Here is a 22,430-nt window from a genome sequence, read left to right on the forward strand (position 1 = left end):
TGTTAGAAATAAGGTCTAATGCGAGAGTCAAGACCAGGTCAGGTATGGTTCAGAATTCATCCATTCATTTTCAAGCACTGTACATAGCCATAGAAATATGAATTTTAGAATAAGGGCTTGTCTACAAATTCTGCTAAAAGCGGCCTATTGAAAGAACCCAAGGAGGAAGATGATACGTTAAAAGGAGTGTTTTATGGGAATTAGTTTAATAGAAGGATTTTAGTAGGAGGTGATTAGAATCAGATAGTACACTTAGAAAATTATCAGTGTTTCTAATTCAGGGGTGGTGTGATATTATCTTAAAATTTTAATTAATGTATTTGCTCTTCTACACATCCTTATACATCATCTCCCTCTAGTCAATCAGAGGTATCATTCATTAATTGTCTAAAAGAATTAGGGTTATTAAGACAAAGATGCAAAGGACCAGTCAAGGCTAAGGTTTTGAAATTTTTTATGGGCCAGTAGAATTGCAAGTTAAGGTTTTCAATGACTAGAGTGGACATTATTAGAAGATAAAAAAATAAGGTCTGTGTACTGGATACCTAGGTGGCTCAGTCGGTTAAGCATCTGGCTTTGGCTCAGCTCATGATCCCAGGGTCCTGGGGTTGATCCCTGCATCATGCTCCCTGCTCAGTGGGGAGCCTGTTTCTCTCCCTCTCCCTTTACAGCAACCCATGCTTATGTGCTCTCTCTCTCTCTTAAAAAAATAAAAATAAAAAATGAAGTTTGTGTAAATAGCAGGGGTCTTATAAAAAATGATAGGTTTACAAGTCGATGTGTCTAACCAGGATTTATTTTTCCTTTCCATGAGAAGCACAGACAAAACAAAACAAAACAAAACAAGACTTCCTGACTGTGGAGGAGAAGGAAAGGAAAAGTAAAGAAGAGAACAGCAGAATAAATTAAGGTTCAGGAGCCTGAGAATCTGGGCTTCTATCCTGCTGTCTCCTAAAATCAATCTCTGATGGGTTAAAATGATCAAAACTCCACTACTTCTTGGGGGATTCCAGGAAAGAGATGCATCTAGAAGATTCCAGTTATATTCCTCTTTCAGACCTTGACTCTTCAGAGAAACTCCATCTTGAGCATGGAACACAAGCTGTAAAGTAGAAATGGCTAGAAAACAGCATGCAAGACTGCTGCAAGCTCTGAGGGGTACAGAGCTGGCACTCTGGTCAGGCTAAGGAGGGAACAGAATGAGCACAGAGGTGGTCATGAACAGAGGAGGCCATTTCAGTCACCCATGCAATGAGCTAGGTGCCACAAAACCAAAGACTGGCAATGATCGCACCTCTCATCAGAAATCAAGGTGGGTGGGTGCTGATAACTTTGGACCAATGGTTCTCAAACGTGAGTGTACATCAGAATCACCTGGAGCTCTTGTTAGAACACAGATTCTTGGGCCCCTCATCCAGAGTTTCTGATTTAGTAAGTCTGTGTGGGACCAGGCCCAAATACTGACATTTCAAACAAGTTCTCTGGTGGCACTGATGTTGTTTGTGGAGGACCTCGCTTTGAATAGTGCTATTCTAAATCAATCTCTTTCCTCCAAACCGAAGATGGTATATCGTCCTTCCCCAACACATACCTTCAGATTATCAACGGCCCCTGGAGAGACTTGAAAGAGAAGGAGAAGGGGACACATTGTGATACTCTGAGAAATTACTGAAAAGAGTTTATAACTGGAAATACTAAGAAATCACTGATTTGAAGGAGTAAGCCTCCATTTCCACATAAAATTCACCACCATCAGCAGAAATTGGGGCTAAATTCAGTTCAGTTGTGGAGAAATAAAGAAATTTACTAGCTGTACACCTAAGTTTTTTTGTTCCTATGAAAACTTGAGCCCAGTCTGTTAGCATGTAGTACAAACTTGGTACTGAGATATAAATACAAATTTAGGACTCCTGGAGAGGAAACATTCAGAAAGGATGCTTTGGTCTTTTGTTACAATGAACCTTTGTCACACACCATTTCGCTTTTTCACTTGCATTACACTTACATTATAAGACATTTCCATAGGCCTAGTAGCACCATTCTGCTCCTCATCCCCTGGGCCTCCTCAGAGAACAGAGAAAATAGGGGCTATGTCTGAGTGGACAGCCCTTCTGAGAGCTACGACGAGGCAGAACATCTGTGTGCCTGGGAACACTGCTCCCACAGATATAGTTCTCCATCTGGGTCCCCCGCACGAACAGGCTTAGTGCCCCATTCATGACTTGCTCCGGGTCCTCACGCACCCATGGCAAATAACAACGTTCAGTCTCCTGTGGAGTGGGATCCTCTCCTCTCAAGGGTCCAGCCTAAAATGGAAGAGCCCGTCAGATGGCATTTATACATTGGCAGTTGGTAGGGCTTCTCTGTTGAGTTGCACACTGGTCTAACCTGAAATTGGACTGTGCACCTTTGTTTTTGCATTTTCCTTTGCAGACAAGAGCTAGGTCAGTAATTTATAACTCTCACCAAGCTGAATGCACATTTATGAGGTTTAACTGAAATGAATCTATTACATGCTGCCTGATATCCCCGTGTCCTTCAGCCTCTGGAAGTCAACCTTTCCTTTGATACTCTCATATACAATGATGTGAGCCTCCATTCCAAGTAACTGATGGAAAATCAATGTAACTCTTCCCCAGGATTTCTAAGGATTCTTCAAAGCATACAGGGTACATATGCTTAAATGCATGATGCTGTCTACACCACCTACTCTGAACTCTGACTCTTGTTTGTTTGTTTGTTTGTTTGTTTTAATCTATAGTTGCTTTATCTGTATGCCTAGCAATCCTTACTCCTCTTACCTAATCCCAGGCTTAGGCAAAATATCATGTAGACATTTCTAAAATCTCCTTTAAACCATTCATTTATCCTTTTTTTTTTAACTGAGTAGCTACTATGTCCCAGGTGATGTTCTAGTCCTTGGATACAGCACTAAAAAAAAAAACCAGATAGGTGTACTGTTGTACATTTCTATGTAATATGGAGATTTTCCCCAAATGTGGGAAGCTAATGGATGACAGTGGGAACAGGGAGCAGTAACAACTAACTCCTGCACACCAATATCAGAGATCACGATTTCCGATCCGCAGGGACTCCCTTCACGGAATCCAGTTTTCCTTTGGGGACAGCCTTGTGTTTGTCAAACAAACACACCAAAAAAAAAAAAAAAAAAAAAAGTCTTTTGGACAGGATTCATAAGAAGTTAAACGAAGTTTACATAGACCATTTGTCCATCTCAGAAAATGCAATCCACCACTATCAAGGTAGTAGATTGACAAAATGTCTAAAATGATCAAGTCTTGGGGATTCGATTATGACAGAAGGGCTAATGGGTGACCTATTCCTGAGATGAAGTGAAGATAAACTGCTGTCCTACTAAGAGAAACCAAATCTCTTTGCTATACTTTTTTCCTTAATAGTAACTGAAAAAGTATTTGCCTGATCAATAGCTAGATAGCAGATCTCAGTGATGTGTTCATTTATTCCAAAAAAGAGATCACAAAAAACAGCTGCAATTGATGTTACTCCCTGAATATGTTTATAATAATACACTACCTTTCTCTAGGGCCATCTAGACAAGCCCTGGTCAAATAGACCAGTTACATGTAGATGTGACAGGAATCCTATGCCTGCCTACTTCTAGACTTGGTTGGGTAGCATGAATCTGTGCCATCCTTCAATTTACTTTACAGTTTGGAAGGGAAGAGATAGTTTCAGGGACTGATAATAATCCCGTAAGTCAAAGAACTAATGTGGATCTTCTGGCATTGGCAATTGCCTGCTATGCTTTCAAAAAATGAAGAAATTATCTCATTGTATATAACATATAGTTACTATGCTTGGTAACTATGGACCCCTTTGAGGAATCTCTAGGAGGGTTCAGGGTTTATGATTTTGATACAGACACAGGCTACTTCTTCAAAAGAACCTGGTATACTCTTCATCCCCAAGGGATCTGCATATGGAAATTGGGTGAGAGTCCCCAAGTCTTTATTATGCCCCAAATCTGAAAATGATACCTAAAATATTTTCAATTATAAAAATCAAGTAGGTAGCAGGGAGTAGTTCTGTTTCAGTCCAGCGGACACTATGATCTATTTGCCTCCACCAATGATTTTGAGAGCTTAAGTCATTCTGATTACTGTTTTAACCTGTTGCCCACTTGGGGAATCATGCACACTTGTGTCTGGTCTTCTAGCTAAGAACTAGCACTTGTCCTCTGTCATTTTCCAGGATCCTGTTATCCTCCACTGAATTTAGGAAGATTATTTCAGTTAAGTTACTTCTTACAATCATGTTTGGCCTTACAGGGTGTTTCTTTGTGCTTTGGCAAAGGAATGTCCTTGGAGCCCATCCAGGTAACATGATGATGAGATGAGTGGCAGGTCACACTAGATAAATCAGCACTAGCATTTCTATTTCTATCTTTCTTTGTGTACCTTTATCTATATCATACCCTGGAAACTCTTGCACTTCAATTTCATTTAGCCTTGGCCATCATGAAGCCCAAATTTCAGTCTACCGACCAAGTAATCTGGTGAACCACAATTGTACACTCAAATATCAAACATCTTTAATTCGTTATTTCTAGGAAAGTACAATCATGTGGATAAATGTGGCTTATTCTAACAACTTGTTTCTGTCTCCCTGTACTAGGACCCTCAGAATCCACTCATAACATTCTTCCCCAGATTTCCATCCATACAGACCAGAAAATCTTCCAGTTCTGTTGATGGATATGCTATCTTCTCTGAAGTCACACTCTGTACCCATTTATCTGTGATTTGAGTGTAGTTATAGGTCTGGAAGCTGTGCAAGCTGATGAGGCATATCTCGTGGTGGATCAGCATCCCCAAGCAAGGTAATTGCCTCAAGTATAACCCTTATGGTTTCTTCAGCCGGGAGAGACTCCTTCTACTTTCAAGAAAGTTCAGTGGAATTTGAAGGTTCAAACCTGTCAGAATCCATCTCAAATCCCCTTTCTCAGTAAATGTCCTAACTCTCATATATGATACCAAGTAAGGCTGTAAATTCAATGTGCTTTATAATTCTGAAATATGCATCTTAAGACTTTGAGTTCAGTTTTCAAATACATCTGCCATATAATTGACTACAAGAATAGGAGAAATTTTTGGAAGCTCTTTTGTTTTCTGATTATGCCATAGGCTGTAAAGAGAAGTAGTGCATCAGAAGCAATTAGGCTACCCCGAAGTCCCTGTGGTCATCATTTATAACCCATTGTTTTATTATAGCAGCCTCTTTGTATCCCAATTCCTTGTCTTTAAGATTCACTTCATTTTAGACAACTATAGTGAGAAGTTAATGATTATGTTAAAATCTTTGAATGTTATGGACCATGATATTGAGGTTATTTTATCTTCAAACTCAACTAGGTACAAGGTATTCCACATCCTCTTCATCTTCAGAGTCTATTTTTTTAAGACACTTTCAGGATCAAATGTTTTCTCAAAAACTTCTACCTGGACAAGAGCAACCACTTGAACTATTTTAGACAAGGAAAGATTTAGTACAGGGCATTAAAAGCTTTCCTAATTGCTAGAATGCCTGGAGAAGCAAAGATCATGGAAGATCTCTGTTAACTCTCAGCTTCACCCCTACCTTACAGAGAGGCAGGGAATTTGAAAAGGCATGAAAGATTACTAGAAATTATACAAGTTTTCTAGAATGCCAAAGGAGGTGTTTCTCTAGAAAACACCTGGAGGTCACTGAAAAAACTCAAATCCATAAGAGACCATGTTTCTGCCCATCCTGATGTAGGAGCAATTATATGAATTCTGCTTTCTCTCCTGCACCTTTCAAGTCTTGCATGAATGCCTCCCATTGGCAAAATATAACCTGGAATCCAAATGGTAAGAGATTCTGAGAAATGCAGTGGTCAGGCTTTCAGTCACTGAGAATGGGGGAATGGTCTGGGGAAACCATGCTGGGTTGCACAAAGAGCAGAGACAGCATAATCAGCCTTTCTAACATAGTCTATGAATCTAATTTTTTAGATGACTTTGTATAAGAAGGAACAATGGAAGATATTTATGTATTTCCATCTTTACCTATATGCCACACAGTGGAAGTTTATTTAAATGTTCACGGTTCAACTAACACAGGACAAGAGGCATCAGTGACTACATGCATCCATTCTAGGTTGATTTTTGCTAATGTTATTTTGTGATTAGAAAGGAAAATGGAAAGAATCACATCTTGGTTGATTATAGTGACATAAAAAAATTAATGTATAGCAGACAATAACAAAAAGCAAGAGCAATGCAATACAACTAAAATCTTTGCAAAGTTTAGTTATAGCCTTTAAAAATGAAAAACCACATAGTAGAATAAATAAGGAATTAAATATTTGAATGAAAACAGACTAAGACTTTAGCATCCAAATCAAAACATTTCTGTTGTTTATAATCGGTGAGATAGAGTATATGTTGGCTAACTATAACCTGAAAGTGAATTAGTCAAAGTCTTCCATAGCTCCATAGTCCCTTCTTCCATCCTTAGGAGACATAAAAGTGAAATATTGTATTAGTAACAAAATTAAATCCCTTAATGAGAGTTCTCACAATTACCAGCATTTGTAATATGGATGGTTGTTTTGATAGTTTATAACCTTTAAGTCTGTATGACATCAACTAACATAGTGCCTGGAACAAGGAAACACCAAATAAATATTTGCTGAATTAATGAAAAAGAATGTAGATGGTACATTTTAAAGATTATACCAAAAAATGGTAAATAGGCTTACTAATTTTTGTTTTTTAAGATTTTTATTTATTTGACAGAGAGAAAGAGAGAGCACAAGTAGGTGGAGCAGCAGGCAGAGGAAGAGAGGGAGAAGCAGAGTCCCCACTGAGCAGGGAACCCAATGTGGGGCTTGATCCCAGGATCCTGGGATCATTACCTAATCCAAAGGCAGAGGTTTAATGGACTGAGCCACCCAGAAGCTCCTAGGCATACTAATGTTCTTAAGCACTAAGCTAGAAATCAAGAAAGAGGTGGTTAGTTTTAACTGCCATGCATGAGTCAATTCATTGTGTGAACTTGAGAAAAATAATTTCAAATCTGTTGAAATCCTTATTTATTTTCATAATAATGAGCTTTCCTCCCTCACAGAAACACCTTGAAATAATTGCTTTGAGTTCTTTGGAGGAACCATGAACCATAGTGTTACAATGTATACTGATAACAATACTACACTTTTGTAGCAGTAAACAAGCATGTGTGACTTTATATATTAGTGAGGTTTCCCAGTAAACTAAATCCAATTATATGAATATAAGGAAAAATTTAGATTACAGCAGGTTTCAAAAGCTTTGGTATTAAATATAGAACATTGTTCATGTATTCAATAAAATTTCTCTTTCTACAAAGTCTGTTTAAAGCCCTGTTTTGTCTTTCACTTTTTTTTTTTTAAAGATTTTATTTATTTACCCAACAGAGAGAGAAATCACAAGTAGGCAGAGAGGCAGTGAGAGAGAGGGGAAAGCAGGCTCCCTGCGGAGCAGAGAGCCTGATGAGGGGTTCCATCCTGGGACCCTGAGGCCATGACTTGAGCCAAGGGCAGAGGCTCAACCCACTGAGCCACCCAGGCACCTCTGTCTTTCACTTCTATCGCTCTTGTATCTTGCCCAGATCTGAATTCCATCATCCGCTATTAGGATATTTTTGGTACTCTAAAGTGGGCCGTTGTTGACCCATCAGCTAAAGGACAACCTTTTGCTCCCAAGGGTCTTTCCTTCTATTACTTCTCTATCTCTTGGTAGTGCTGAGGTGTTCTTAACAGAGAGATTTTCCTCCTTCCCAAGGATTTTATCATATAAATGTATTTTAAAATCCTCAATAATGTTTAAAAATTGTTAAATAACTTTATATTGACTTCAGTCATTCCTTTAAACTACATTTCAAAGAGAAAAGTTTTAACCTCCCCAGTCTTCCGATTGAAAATTTGGTTATTTCCATGACTTTTATAATCATTCTTAGGAAAAAGAAAAAAAAATCCAAAGTCGTCTTAATTACCAAAGTCTGAAATTATAATATCATATTTCACATAAAACTCAAAACTCCCAAACTCAAAATTTTCCCAAGTTCCCAGCTAGGACCTGTTACAAAAGGAAAGCTGTTGGGGGAGAAGGACATGGCCAGTATTTTCTCTCTTTGCAAGATCCTCCTCCTCTATCTTGGTAACTTGGATTTCTGATCCATCTGGGGTTTAATCAAGGGGTTGCTAGAAATTCACACTTAACTCTCTCTCTTCTGACCCACCACTGCTCTTTCTGCCGTTGGTAGGGATCTGGCTCAGCTTCTGTCAGGTACTGTTCATCGTTTAGGTGGTCCTTCTTTGCTAAGACTGAGTATGACCTATTTCCAGCTCTTGTCTGTGTGTGTGAACTACTTTTTGCCTAAGGAAAATACATAGTCTTTGCCCAATGTAGCAGCAAACTGTCCTTTCCCATTGAGGAAGAAGTTTTGGGTATAGGCAATAGTTAGTGAACAATTGCGTTTTTCAATTAAAGAGCACATACACCAAGATTTCCCAGGTTTTTTTTTTTTTTCTTTGTTTGTTTAACAGTTTGTAGTTTGGTATATTTCCTTATCAGCAATCTTTCTGAAGCCCTTTTACTAAGACTGAGATGAATAGGTGATGTCCCCCCACCCCACCCCACCCCACCGCCGCCTTGTTCTGGGGAGAAATGACTCACAGCACTTGAACAACTCTCTACTTTTATGCCCTCTCTGTGATTGAGTTCGAGTTATATTAAAAGTTCTAAATATTTATTTATATGTTTACTGGAAATGTGTATCTTCATCTGGCAACTCAGTTTAGATTTTTATATTTGCTAATTTTGGCACCACAATCAGATTTCAATTTAGCATTCTGTTATAGTTCTGTGCCATAGCATGGAGGGATACCTTTCTCTCTATTTCCTTGAGGACTACGGGAAGTTTTGGATGCTTGAAGGAGAGGCTGTTTATGTATCCATGTATGCTTTTGTCCAAGAAAAATAAAGGCAGGTAGTTCTCCTCATTGGTGTTTTTGGGATCAGTGACTCTATCTGGGACTGTCAGAAGATTCTTACGCTTCCCAGTCTACTCTGGTGATTGAGGTTGGAAGGAAAGAAGGAAGCCCACGTTCACTGGTTTGGAATTCCAGTGCTGGCAACCATATCAGCCATCTCAGTGATCCCAAAGGAAGGGAGAAGTCTACGTGTTTCTCTTTTCTCTTCTTGGTTACATTCTTTCTTATTGAGAAAGCTGATTAAGCTTAGATATCCTTGAAACACAGAGAGGAACTAAAAGCACAAAGTCCCAGGTGTTCTATTTATCCTTAGTAGATCGGCTGAAAAAGAATTAAGCTAACCATTTTGAGTTATTTTCTGGGGTGTTCGCATTTTGGCACAAAGGTTTTCATTGATAGGAGAGAGCAGTGTAAGAAGGAGGTGGGGAGCCTGACTTCCAAACTGACTATCTGGCTGTTTGAAGAGAATATTATCTAGATCTGCTTGGATATGAAGGGACGTTGCGTCATCGTAACAACTTTATGTGGTAACTTAAAGCTGGCTGTTTGCTTAGGTGGCAGAAGCTAGAAGGATGCAAATAGGTAGCTCAGTTCAAATTTTTAGTGGGTTGATAATTAGAGGCTGTACTGCTTTCGGGGTATAACATGTGCTGGGCCAGTAATTCTTTCTTCTTGTCTTAGAAATAGAAAACATGCCTACTGACTTTATCCAGGTTCTGGATGAACAGATAAACCCATCTCTCTGCCTCAGTTAGGATGCTTTAAGTTGTAATTAATTGGCTTAAATACTGCAAGGGCTTTGTATCATGCAACTAATTGTTCAGGGCTCCTGGTGAGCTCAGTAGCTTGAGCGTTGGCTTTCAGTTCAGGTCATGATCCTGGGCTTCTGAGATGAGAAGCCCTGCCTCAGGCTCCCTGCTCAGCAGGGAGTCTGCTTTTCCCTCTCCCTCTGCTCTTCCCTCCACCTGGTGTTCTCTCTCACTCGCTCACTCTCTCTCAAATAAATAATCTTTTAAAAAATAAAAAAAAATACTCAAAGATAGAGGAGAATTTGGGTGAGGTCTTGCATCTCTCTGACACTTTTGGATCTGCCCTCTGCAATGAATTGGCATAAATGAAAGGCCTACTTAGCATCACATTAGGGCTTCATGTTTCCTCATTCATGTCCGCAGAAGAAAATAGCCAGTTGGATAATCTTAAACCACATGCCCACCATTCTTTAAGGCTATGATGGCTGTAGAAGACAAGCATAATTATTCTTTTGGTGAAGACTAGTTTAAGGTCCACTCCAAGTAATACTCTCAGTCATGGCTACTAACCAGGAGAGGAGAGGCAAATTGCCTTGTCTGATAATTCTCAACCATGGTGACTTTTTTTTTTTTTTTTTTTTTTTTTTAATAAAGTAAGGAACCATACCCTGGATTTCCTTAAGGTCCTTGAGAATCTTCCAGAAACTCAGGTTACCTCCTATTTAAAAGGTCCTGATAGCTGATCTTCATTTCTTTATGCACCTGGGGGCACAGGACTCATAAACACTCTAGTTTGCCCCAGCAAGGCTTGAACTGGAATAATTTTCTCTGTCATTTATATCATTTCTTTGATCCTTTCAAAAGCACTGATTTCATCAACATGTCATATTGGATCCAAGAATCAGAATTTAATCTATTTTCATGCCAGTTTTATTTATATATGTCAAATGCTTAATGATTATGACAAAAGTTCTAAGCAATAGAACTTTAGGTGATTTTTGTCTGATGGTAGTTACTTTAATTTTCATTCACTGCACTTCCTACAAAGACTGTGGTTGTGATTACACGTAATCATTACTTAGACTATACTCCCTATCAATACACATAATCTACTTCATTTTGGATTAATTCAGTATTAATTAATTATCTCCTTTAAACAGCCACAAGAAATAGCCATTAGGCCTAGCATTGATGTGGCTTCATTTAAACAAAATTATTATTAGGATTTTTAACTATGTCAATGTGAGATTTATCCTGAGTGCTAAAAATTTAAAAGTATATTAAAGTTTCCAGCTAGCTCCTCATTTTAATGATATAAAAATATAATAGGTGAACTTTGTTTCAATGATATAATTGAAAATAAGGCATTTCTTTAAAATTTTCAGGGGTCTTGTTTTTCATTTTAAATATTGTATTTATTTGACAGAGAGAGAGACAGTGAGAAAGGGAACATGAACAAAGGAAGTGGGAGACAGGAGTGGGAGAGGGAGAAGCAGGCTTCCTATTGAGTAGGGAGCCCGAGGTGGGGCTCCATCCCAGGATCATGACCTGAACCAAAGGCAGATGTTTACCCAAGTGAGCCATCCGGGCATCCCAGAGTTCTTGTTTTTTTTTTTTTTTTTTATTTTATTTTATTTATTTATTTATTTATTTTTATTTTTATTTTTATTTTTTTTAGAGAGAGAGAAAGGCAAACCAAGGAAGAGATTTTTTTTTAAAAGATTTTATTTATTTATTTGACAGAGAGAGATCACAAGGAGGCAGAGAGGCCAGCAGAGAGAGAGAGAGGGGGAAGCAGGCTCCCTGCTGAGCAGAGAGCCCGATGCGGGACTCGATCCCAGGACCCTGAGATCATGACCTGAGCTGAAGGCAGAGGCTTAACCACTGAGCCACCCAGGTGCCCGAGTTCTTGTTTTTTAAAGCTGGATTCTCCAAGAAATGACCCTCTTTATTTTTATAAAACATTTTCTTTGAGAGGGGAAATTTGCTTGTTTAATGTTTTTCAACATCAACCAGAATTTTGTTGGTTTGATTTTTTTTTTTAAACTTTACTTATCCATATTGGCTACAAGTCAATATGACAGCACCTATTACTGAGGAAAAAAAGAAAAAAAAATATTAGGACTACTAGAACATGTCTAAGTTACTGTCCAGTATAACAGAGATCAGAATGAATTTAATGTAGGCAAATGTAATCAGCCACAGTATAAGAAAGTTTAATCTATTATACCCTTAGGGAGAAACAAAATCTAAGTCTAAAGATCACTATAACTACAAGAGACATGAACAAATTAAAAGAAATGAACAAACAAAACCCATCTTACAATAGCTTATTTCTTAGAAAAGCCAATATACTAACATTTGTGGTCACCAATAGTTCTTTTTCCTTTGAATGTCATATCAAATATTATTCATAAATCTTGAACTCATTAAATCAATTGTCATATTTTATACTTCACTTTTGCTTTCATTTGTTATATAATTGATACTTTTTTTTTCTTCACAAGTTTATCTAGAAATTAGTTAGCTTTGAAGTTACTCATTATTTTGTTCAATGTTTATTTCCATTGGTGCCAAATCTTGGCACGCAATCACTAGAGAAATATACGATGATATCCATGAGGAAGGAAGAGACAATTAATTTACTCATAGGATTGGAAAGAACCTTGTGCCTTTAATATTAATATTGACAACTCACCTGATGGCATGATTTAATAGCCTGTAAATCCTCATTTATTTTACTGGGGGTCTGTTGAGTGAATGGTTCTCTGTGCCGGAAACTGTGGTAGGTGCTATACATAAGGTGAATTTATTCAATCCTCACAAGAACCTTGATGACCCAGCAAGTATTACTCTCATTTTATAGATGAGACAATTGAGGATTAGAAGATTAAATATATTTTCATCTTATATATACAGCGTGGGGCCAGAGTTAAAAACCAAGTATATTTAATTACAAAATCCATGCTCTTTACAACAGTTTGCTATTTCTTTCTAGTTCTACTATTCTTTTAAAGTAGATTATTGATTTAACTTTCCCAGCCTTAATTTATGCCTGGTCATATAACCAAGTTTTCATTAATCCAGAATAGATTTGCAGACTAACTAAGGTTAAGACCTAGTTGAGAATTGGCTACTGTAATATTTCATTGATTAGAATATGCTCATTTGTTCACATTTTAACATTTTTGAAATAAGGATGGCTTTATAATTGATGCTAAGGAAGTATTTGGCATAGTTTGATTATGATAGTTTAATTTTCCTTAGTGGCGTTTAAGCTAATGGTGTGTTTTCAATGGACTGTTTCTTAGATTAAATGAAACATGCTACTTAGTTCTTCAGTGAAACTCAGTAAAATTAGGCAAAGCAGAGTAATCCTGATTCATGCTCATCTCAACCCCATGTCATTCCCTAAACAGAGTAGGGAAAAAAGGTACTCTGCTTATGGCTGGGGTGAATTTAGGAGTTTTAACTACCATTGCTTTTGTTATACATTTCTCTCTCCACAGCCAGTTTCCAACAATGGAACTTCTGCTGCTTCTTAGGTTTTTCCCCTGGATATTTTATTATGATTTCAAGTTAACTATATTTTTTTCCTCCCACCTCTTTTTTTCCTCTTATTAACCAAGAGTTCAGTCTTTTTATTAAAGGTTCTTTCCATAATTCCTTTAAAATTTAAATAAAAATGGATTTGGGGGTCTATGTTCTTTACATATGTGTATGTAGGATTTTAAGTAGTTATTATATTAACTGTCCTTTCTTGTTGTTTCCTTCTTACTGCCCACTTAAATAGAAGGTTGTCAGAATTTTTCCATCATGGAAACTCCCATTGTTACTGAAGGGCTTAATGAAATATCAAAGGTGATACAATTTTTATTGTGTGAAGCACTATCCATTTTGAAGTTTCTGCAAAGCTCTGCCTACCTCCTCTCCCACTTCCAAAAGTCTTTCACTAATGTCCCTAAGGGAAATTGACTGTTTGAACCTCAGAATATCTCTGCAGCTTATGTTGTTGAGAAATTTCCCAGTTTTCTCTTATGTAAAATGGGGGGTCAGGAGATATGGGGTAAAGATATTACTTACCTATCTTGCTTATAGAATAAATTAGTTAATATATGTAAAGCTCAGAACAAATGTCTGGGACCAAATAAGTGCTCAATAAATATTTGTTATTATTAGAAGCTATTTGATGTGTATCATAAACTGTCAGACTAGTCTTTTTTCTGGGTCTTTTACAGATCATAAATTTCTAGAAGGTAAAGACTATGTTGTATGCATCTTGATATTCTCTTTAATGCCCAAGATTGTGTGTTACATATCCTGAAAATCCCATTTTTTTAATTAATGGATAAAACTTCCCATTTAGCACCCACTTGGATTGGATCTGTAAGGCTCACTTAATACTTATAGGAACTAGGATGTGTAGATCCCTCCCATTTAAACTTGGTATAGTGGAAATGAAACAGACTTTAGACTCAGAAAATCTGAATTTTAATTGCAGTTGCCTTTTACTTTGATATCGGCAGTCACTCTCTGAACCTCTGCCTGTTTCTGTAAAAAGTGAGGATATCTACCCCATCAGGTTGTTGTCAAAATGAAATTATATAATGTATGTAAAGGACACAGAGCAAATCTTGACATATAGTAGGCTTTCCATAAATAGTAACTATTAATAATTATTATTCTTGCTCTTTAAAAGAAATTGTTACCTTGAGCAGATTACTTAATACCATTAAATTTGTTTCTTTGTATATAAATTTCTTTATACATAAGGGCTAACACTGGATTACTCACATGATTGAAAAGAGGATTTGGTTATATACAGAAAATTCTTGTCAAAATGTCTTCACAGCGAAGGGGCTCCACATATGATTTTTATCCTTCATTCCCTCACTTCCTTACCCACATCTTATTTCTTGATGGAACAAAGGAACGATTTCTTTGTTCTTTCAAAAGAGATATTTCCCAAAGTCCCCCAACTGTTGAGTGTGCTGTGGAAACTTTAGCAAAATGAAAGCCTGAGGACTTTGGACCTTGAGGTTAGAAGAGTTATGGAAACATTTGGAATAACCTTCATGTATCTCCTGTCACCATTACCATGCAACATTCTGTAATTTCCCATGGGCATTTCCAATCTTAAATTTTCTTTCCATTTTTTTTTTTTTTAAAGATTTTATTTATTTATTTATTTATTTATTTATTTGATTGAGAGAGAAAGAGAGAGAGAGATTGAGATAGAAACGTGTGGAAAAGCCAGGGGAGGAGCAGAGGGGGAGGGAGAGAATCTCAAGTAGATTCCCTGCTGAGTGCAGAGCATGGAGCATGGAGCCCAACTTGGGGCTCCATCTCTGGACCCTGAGATCATGATGTGAGCCAACACTAAGAGCTGGACGCTTAACTGACTGAGCCACCCAGACACTGCTTCAGTCTTAGATTTTCAATGGTGCGAAGAGAATAGACCTTTCAGATCTTATAAATGGTATTCCCGATGAGTCCTATTCCATTATGTAGTTTCTACATTTGTTCCCCAAGAATTTTTTTAGAGTTGTGTTTCTTTTGTTTGAACAAAGTGAAAAGATCCTAAAACTAAAACAGAAAGAGGGATGGGGCCCCTGCCTAAACGACTGAAGAAGTTGTTCTGGGGAAAGTCCTACATGTTGGGTTTCTATAATCTTTCCCAAATAAGGCAAGGAAGCTGGTATAGACCTGCATATTTGCATTGGACACCACTGCTACAGAGAATGATATTTTATACTGATAGCATAATTCGACAGTAGATCATTATTATCATCTCCTTATTAAAAGATCAGAATTCAGAGCACAATTGTCATGCTTGCCAATTTGACCATAGAGCCATTAGCAATACTGACAGTCCAATTACAGTCGTGCTTATTTCTTCACTGATTAGAATCATGGCAATTTCGGAGAATATGAAAGCACTGAAGTACCTGTAAATTGAGTGGGGCTGGGAAGAGTGTCTGACCATCAGGAACAGGGTCATGAGAGCATCCATTTAAGGCTGTATGGCTAGGACACTAAGAACCTTCAATGGCTTATAGGCCACATCTGTCCAAAGAAACACAATGTGTGAAAGCTCTAACTAGAACTATAATGCCAGTGAATTCCTTTTCTCTATTCTGTTTTAGGAAGAAAGAATCAAAGCACAATGAAATAAACCAATATCTGGTCAGTTCAGATTCGGAGTTCAATATACTACAGCTTATTACCTCAACAACAATTCATAGTGACCCCATGGCACAGCAAAGTCATCAATCATAAAAGAAATATTAAATTTTCTTTACTATAGCTACTTAGCAGGGTTGTAAAGGGGGCTAATATATTTTGCAAAGATTTTTTTTTTTATTTTTTTAGTTACTTAGGTCGAAACAAAACAGGTTTTTCTATTTAACCCTTTAGTTATCAAGAAAAATTCTGTTCATAAGATGTTAACACAGTTTCCCTAATCATACAGATGACTGCCAAATGGGTCCTGTTGGGATTTTAATTACCAGCTGGCATCATATACAGTAAGAAATGTAAAGAACATGTCCAAGATGGACTCACCTTGAAACATTCATTATGATGCCTCTAAATCACATTTGGATACTGAAGAGAATGTCAAATATCCAATTCCTACATCAGTGCTGCTAATGTCAGGGGAAGAGACATCATTAGAGGAAGAAGTAACCCTAGTCCCCCATGAACCCTTGCAAAGAGAATATAATTAATCACTCCCAACTGTCCCAACTTTGCATTTGTAGTTTCTGACTTAAGTGGAATATGCCTACCATTTATCTTCATTACTGGCCAGCAACATTAATAAAAATCAGCTTAAGATCTGAGAATAGAATCACTTCCTATAGATTCCAATTTAATTTAGGAATGCCTAAATTGAGGGAAACATCCTTTCACTGTCTTTGAAAAATGAGCTGGTTTTTCTGTGATACCCAGCTACAGCAATAAACAAAGATGATGCAGATGTGAAGGTCCACAGCCAGTTCTTCCATTGATTACCTCCAGACATTAATTTTCAATCTAATTGCTTTGGTTGGCACTTTCACCTCAGTGGTACTTACATATGCCTACAGATCTGTTTGATCACAACTCTTGGGTTTTGAATTATTTAATACTCAATCAGTTTTAGAAATGTTGTCCTTCATACTCTATCCAGAAGTTCTGCAAGGGAATAAATATGATGTGATATTTAATAAAATAGATTTTTTAACCACAGATTGCCTTAATAGTTTACCAGCTTTCTAATCCTGAATTAATTTCTTTGTTCATGAAACAATTGCTTTTTTTGGTAAAATCAAAATCACAAAACACTTCCACATTCCATCTGGGTTGAAGAGCATTAGAACATATTACAAATAAAAGATGATACAAATGTATTTGTCTCATGAAAATTATGTCTTTGCAAAAATGTCATTCTTTTTGTGTAGCTGTAATCTTATGATTTTAAAAATTCTTAACTGCTGTATCATGCATTTTAAAAACAATCCATACCAGTTTTGTTTTGCTTTGATTTGCTTCTTAATAAATGCTCTATTTCCTCTCATACTGAATATAAAACACCGGTTAGTTCCTTCAGCATTGTGGAGGCATGGGCCTCAGGCTGCCCGATCTTTGAACTTTAGATATATTAAACAGTATTACCATCTGAACTGTGCAGATGGGATCTCCTCAGCTTTTTTGTTCTTCCTCCACAACTACTTAATGTTGGTTTAGTGGCAATTAAATGTTAGCTTCATGATTTTCTGTATTTTAATTGTGACATGACATTGTATTCATTCATTGATTTCCAAAAAAGAAAAGCTATGAGGGAAGCATATGATATTAATTGCTGGGGCCTTTCTTATGGATCCATTTAAAATAACCTTTCCCTCTTTTCTAATAACTGCTTATTGTAATTGAGGTATCAACTGTCTTACCATATATTAACTTACCTTTCCTAGCTAAAATTTTTCTGGCTTTCAAAAAATTTACAACTCTGATAGAGATATATATATATATATATCTCTATCAGAGGATATCTATCTATATCTGATACACATAACATACATATATGCACACTTGTACAGTAAGCCAGATCCAACAAAAATTTAGATATGCTGAGAAAACCACATATTTTTAGATCTCTAAGTGACCATTGTTTACAAAATATGACCAGTTCTCACATTTATCAAGGCCAATGCTATATTCCTTAAGTGATTGCTTCACAGAGAAATTAAATGAAGGATTATCTAAAATACTATTGAATATTCTCAGAAAAACAATTGCCTTTTTTTGCCTGTTGATACTACTATAGCCTGTGTTATCTAAATAATTTTTAAACTCTTCATTCTACCATTCCTTGCAGACAGCTTCATATATTAATCAGTCTGCTTTGATGGTCCTTTGAGAATGGTATCTTAATGTGTATTTAAGTGCAATAAATAAACTTGTCATTTAAAGGAATAAAGGAAATGGATATAAATTAAGCTGGAGAATGTAGTCTGAAGTTGAGCAGCCACATGCCTAACTAAAACATAGGGAAGTTTCTTGAAACAGGAGAATAGTACTTAGAGACACCTGCTGTGTACCCAAATCCATTGCTATAGCCAACCAATCTGTCTTGTGCACCCTTCTTCCCACAGTGTCCACATCATTCTTGCCCCAAGTAAGAAAGATCAACATCGGGGCGCCTGGGTGGCTCAGTGGGTTAAGCCGCTGCCTTCGGCTCAGGTCATGATCTCAGAGTCCTGGGATCGAGCCCCGCATCAGGCTCTCTGCTCAGCAGGGAGCCTGCTTCCTCCTCTCTCTCTGCCTGCCTCTCTGCCTACTTGTGATCTCTCTGTCAAATAAATAAATAAAATCTTTAAAAAAAAAAAAAAAGAAAGACCAACATCCCATGCAGTAAACTACAACCAACCAAACGTCCAGGATCTCTGAGTGATATGTTGTTCATTCTGACAGTCTCAGAAGTGGCTCCTGGATGTCCAATGATGTATGAAAAGATCATTTTTCTACTTCCTATGTCACACCCAATAAAGGTTGGTAAAGTAGGATCAGAAGAGTCTAATATAATCTTTTTGTTGTTGTTCAGAAAATGGAAGATACAGACACCACTGATTAAATAGCATTAGTGAAATTCTGTAGGTCATTGTTTCTATGGTTCCCATATTTGCCTTTTTATTTCTGACTAAGATTTTGGGGGGATTGCTTTGGTAGACAAGGATATCACAAGTCTTGAGTGGCAAAGTCTTTGGAGATTAATGTACTGACCCCTAAAACAGTCCCTAGGTCTCCCAGCTATATCTCTAAGGTAGCAAGTAGACTGTGAAAGCTCTGTGGCCCCAGGAAGACATGCTTTTAATGCCAACTTGTCTCTAAAAGATAGACTTTCAGTTAAGTGCTTCCAGTCAGTTTCATTTAAGAATCACCATGGTCAAAGATCTCTTCCTTGGGGCACCTGGGTGGCTCAGTGGGTTAAACCTCTGCCTTCACCTCAGGTCATGATCTCAGGTTCCTGGGATCCAGTCCCATATCAGGCTCCCTGCTGAGCAGGGAGCCTGATTCCCCCTCTCCCTCTGCTACTCCCCCTGCTTGTGCTCTCTCTCCTTCTCTCACTCTCTGTCAAATAAATAAGCTCTTAAAAAAAAAATCTCTTCCTGTCTTGTGGATGCATAGACACTCATTTGTTTATTGGCCACTCCTCCTGAACACCCCTGTTTCCTTCAGTTTACTGTTGGCCACCTTGAGGCCATTTGAAGCAATAGACACTGGTGAGGATGCAACCCTTAATCTCCTTTAGCCACTGACTGATACACATTTTAGAATACCTAGGCCAAGCCTCTGGACAAAGGCTCTGTAGAGCCATGTGATCTGTTGGGGGAACAGAGCAGTGGCTTTTTTCCAATCCTGCCCTGCCCGGCCGCAAAGTCCTGGACTCTCAGCAAACTGACAGAGAACTTCCCTTAGCAGAACTTTTTTTCCCCCTTCTCTGGTTATGAAATGTGAAGTGGCTAATTTTTTATTTTATTTTTATTTTTTAAAGATTTTTTTTTTTTTTTTTTTGACAGACAAAGATCACAAGTAGGCAGAGAGGCAGGTAGAGATAGAGGAGGAAGAAGGCTCCCCGCCTAGCAGAGAGCCCGATAGGGGGCTCGATCCCAGGACCCTGAGATCATGACCTGAGCCTAAGGCAGAGGCCTTAACCCACTGAGCTACCCAGGTGCCCCCGAAGTGGCTAATTTTGGCTTGAAGCCTCTTCTTTTAGTACCTTGTCACATGGCACAGGCAGTGAACTACATCAGCACAGTGACATTGCCTAACTACGTCTGCTAGAGCCATAGTCTTCTTATGTCAAGGGTCTGTATTCCAAGCATTGTGGGTAACAGTTTTGCCGAATTTTTGTTGCAGCATGACGAAGTCACCATCGTTCCGATCGTACCGATACAGCACCGCCACAGAGTTTCCGTTTCCGTTGGGGCAGCACCAAGTGTCCAGTTGTTGGAGGCGCTCATCCAGGGAACGTGACCTCTCGCTGATCTGCGAGCGGGACCGGGTGAGGAGAGGATCCTCCCTCCTTCCCTCGCCTTCCGAAGGTTCCTTCAGGCCGCCCTTTCCAGAGCTGCAGTGCTTCAAGGGTGCGACCTTGAGAGAAGACCGTATGACTGGGATAGTCTGCGCTGTGCCTGCGACGGAGCCACGTCAGGGACTCCACAGAAACGCTTCACAGTTCTGGCAGCTGCTGGCGCAAATCCCCTCACCTTGGCAGCTCAAGACCAGCCCCGGTAAGTTCTCTTGCTTTTTAAACTCGGCACACCACCTTCCGGCGCGGCTGCCTGTTTCTTCCTCCTCTCCTTGTCCTGCGTGCCGGGCGGTTTTGACTTTCTTGCGGGGAAACTTGGAAGGTCGGGGAACAACTGGCGAGTCAGCCAGGAGACAGTAGAAATGGGCTTTGGGGAGAAGCCATCCGGGAAATCCCAAGTTGACCATCAGACCTTGCGCATTCGTCGGCGCTTGCAGGTCAGATGCATGTGGATCTCGCGAGAGTTGGGGTGTCCGGAAAAGGCGGGCAGCCCCAGGGCGCTCATTGGAGGAAGGGGGATCAGTGCGGCGTGGCGGAGCTGCGGAGCCGGGAAAGCATGGGGCGGGGGGTAGCCCTCTCTTGTGGGTGCTGAGGTTGGCCAGCGGTCGCAGCTGGAGGCCAAGCCCGATTGAGAATGTTGCCAGAAGAGGACGTGCGGGTGTTCACTACTCCGCAAACTTCCGGGCAGGCAGACAAGGTGGAAGAGCGGTCTGGTGCCTTTAGCACGCTGCTCATGCCACCAGTGAGGTCCGAGGGCTTAGGAGAAGACCCGATTGTGCTGAAACCTTATCAGGATGCTAAGAGGTGGCATCTCTGTAAATGTGAGAATGATGGAAAGGATATTGTAGTGATTGACAGTGAAGTAGACGAAGCACCCCGTGTTGTCTGATCCCTAATACAAAGGTTAGCAACCAAAAACCCAGCCAGTGGAGCAGCCCCCAAATCAGGAATCATTCGTGAGGAGAGAATACACTCCCACTGAGCTTATTGATATAATTGCCAAACCAAGTTCCAGCAAAAAAATCCCAGGTTTGTGCACCAACACCAGTATTAGAGTATAGAAGCTCTGTACTCTAATGTGTAGATGATGCCCTAATAGAGACCAAGTCTCTCAGAGGAGACGGAATATTATCTAAACAGTTCAGGGACCGGAGGGTGTAAAGGCAGGTAGGCAGCTCTACTCTTGCACATCACCCCAGAATGCATCCCTGCATATGGTCTCCATTTGTCCATCAGCCAGGAGAAGGGGGGAAGGAAAAGGCAGCTTTGTGGTAGAAGTGTGATCTAAGAGTTGCCCATGTTGATTTGTACTCCTCCAAAGGACATCACTGATGCAAGGAAAATTGTAGTCCTTAATTGAATCACTATGACTGTGTGCTTCTGTGGGACAGGAGGTCCATTTCTGAAAGGAGGGGGAGGGGAGAATGGATATGGGGGAAGAATTAACAGATGGAGAATAATTTTTAAAGGCTATAAAAATTGATTATTGATTCTTGATTTTTCTTTTTATGTTCTCATTTTAATATACCTCTGTTAATAATTAAAAATGGACCCCAAGATAGTGAGCTCTATAATTACTTGAGTGTTTGAGGATTTATTTACATAGGAAATATTAATTCACTTTATTACTATCTATTTTCAAGTAACTTTCCAAGAAATGATAGATGGAATGATAAGGAAAGAAATAAGAGGTAAATTTTTTTTCTCTAGCTTTATATATATAAAAACCTACTGGAGGTTTTTATTATTACATATAGTATATATGTAGGATATATATCATACCCCTCATAAGGATTTAAAAGATTAAAAAAATTAAGAATATCAGCAAAAGATACTGTAACATATATATATATGCAAAAAATGTGAACTTTCTTGAATTGTGAACACAAATTAACTAAAAGTGGATCATGAACCTAAATGTAAGGACTAAAACTATAAATCTTTAAAAGTAAGTAGAGAAGAAAATCTTTGTGATCTTGAGTTTGGCATAGATTTCTTAGATACAATACCAAAAGCATGAATTATAAAAGCAAGAATAATGCTCATTGAAAGACACTGTTAGAATAAAAAGACA

This window comes from Enhydra lutris, unplaced genomic scaffold (assembly GCF_002288905.1).
Source record: "Enhydra lutris kenyoni isolate GAN:26980312 unplaced genomic scaffold, ASM228890v2 scaffoldscaffold8, whole genome shotgun sequence".
NCBI lineage: Eukaryota > Metazoa > Chordata > Mammalia > Carnivora > Mustelidae > Enhydra > Enhydra lutris.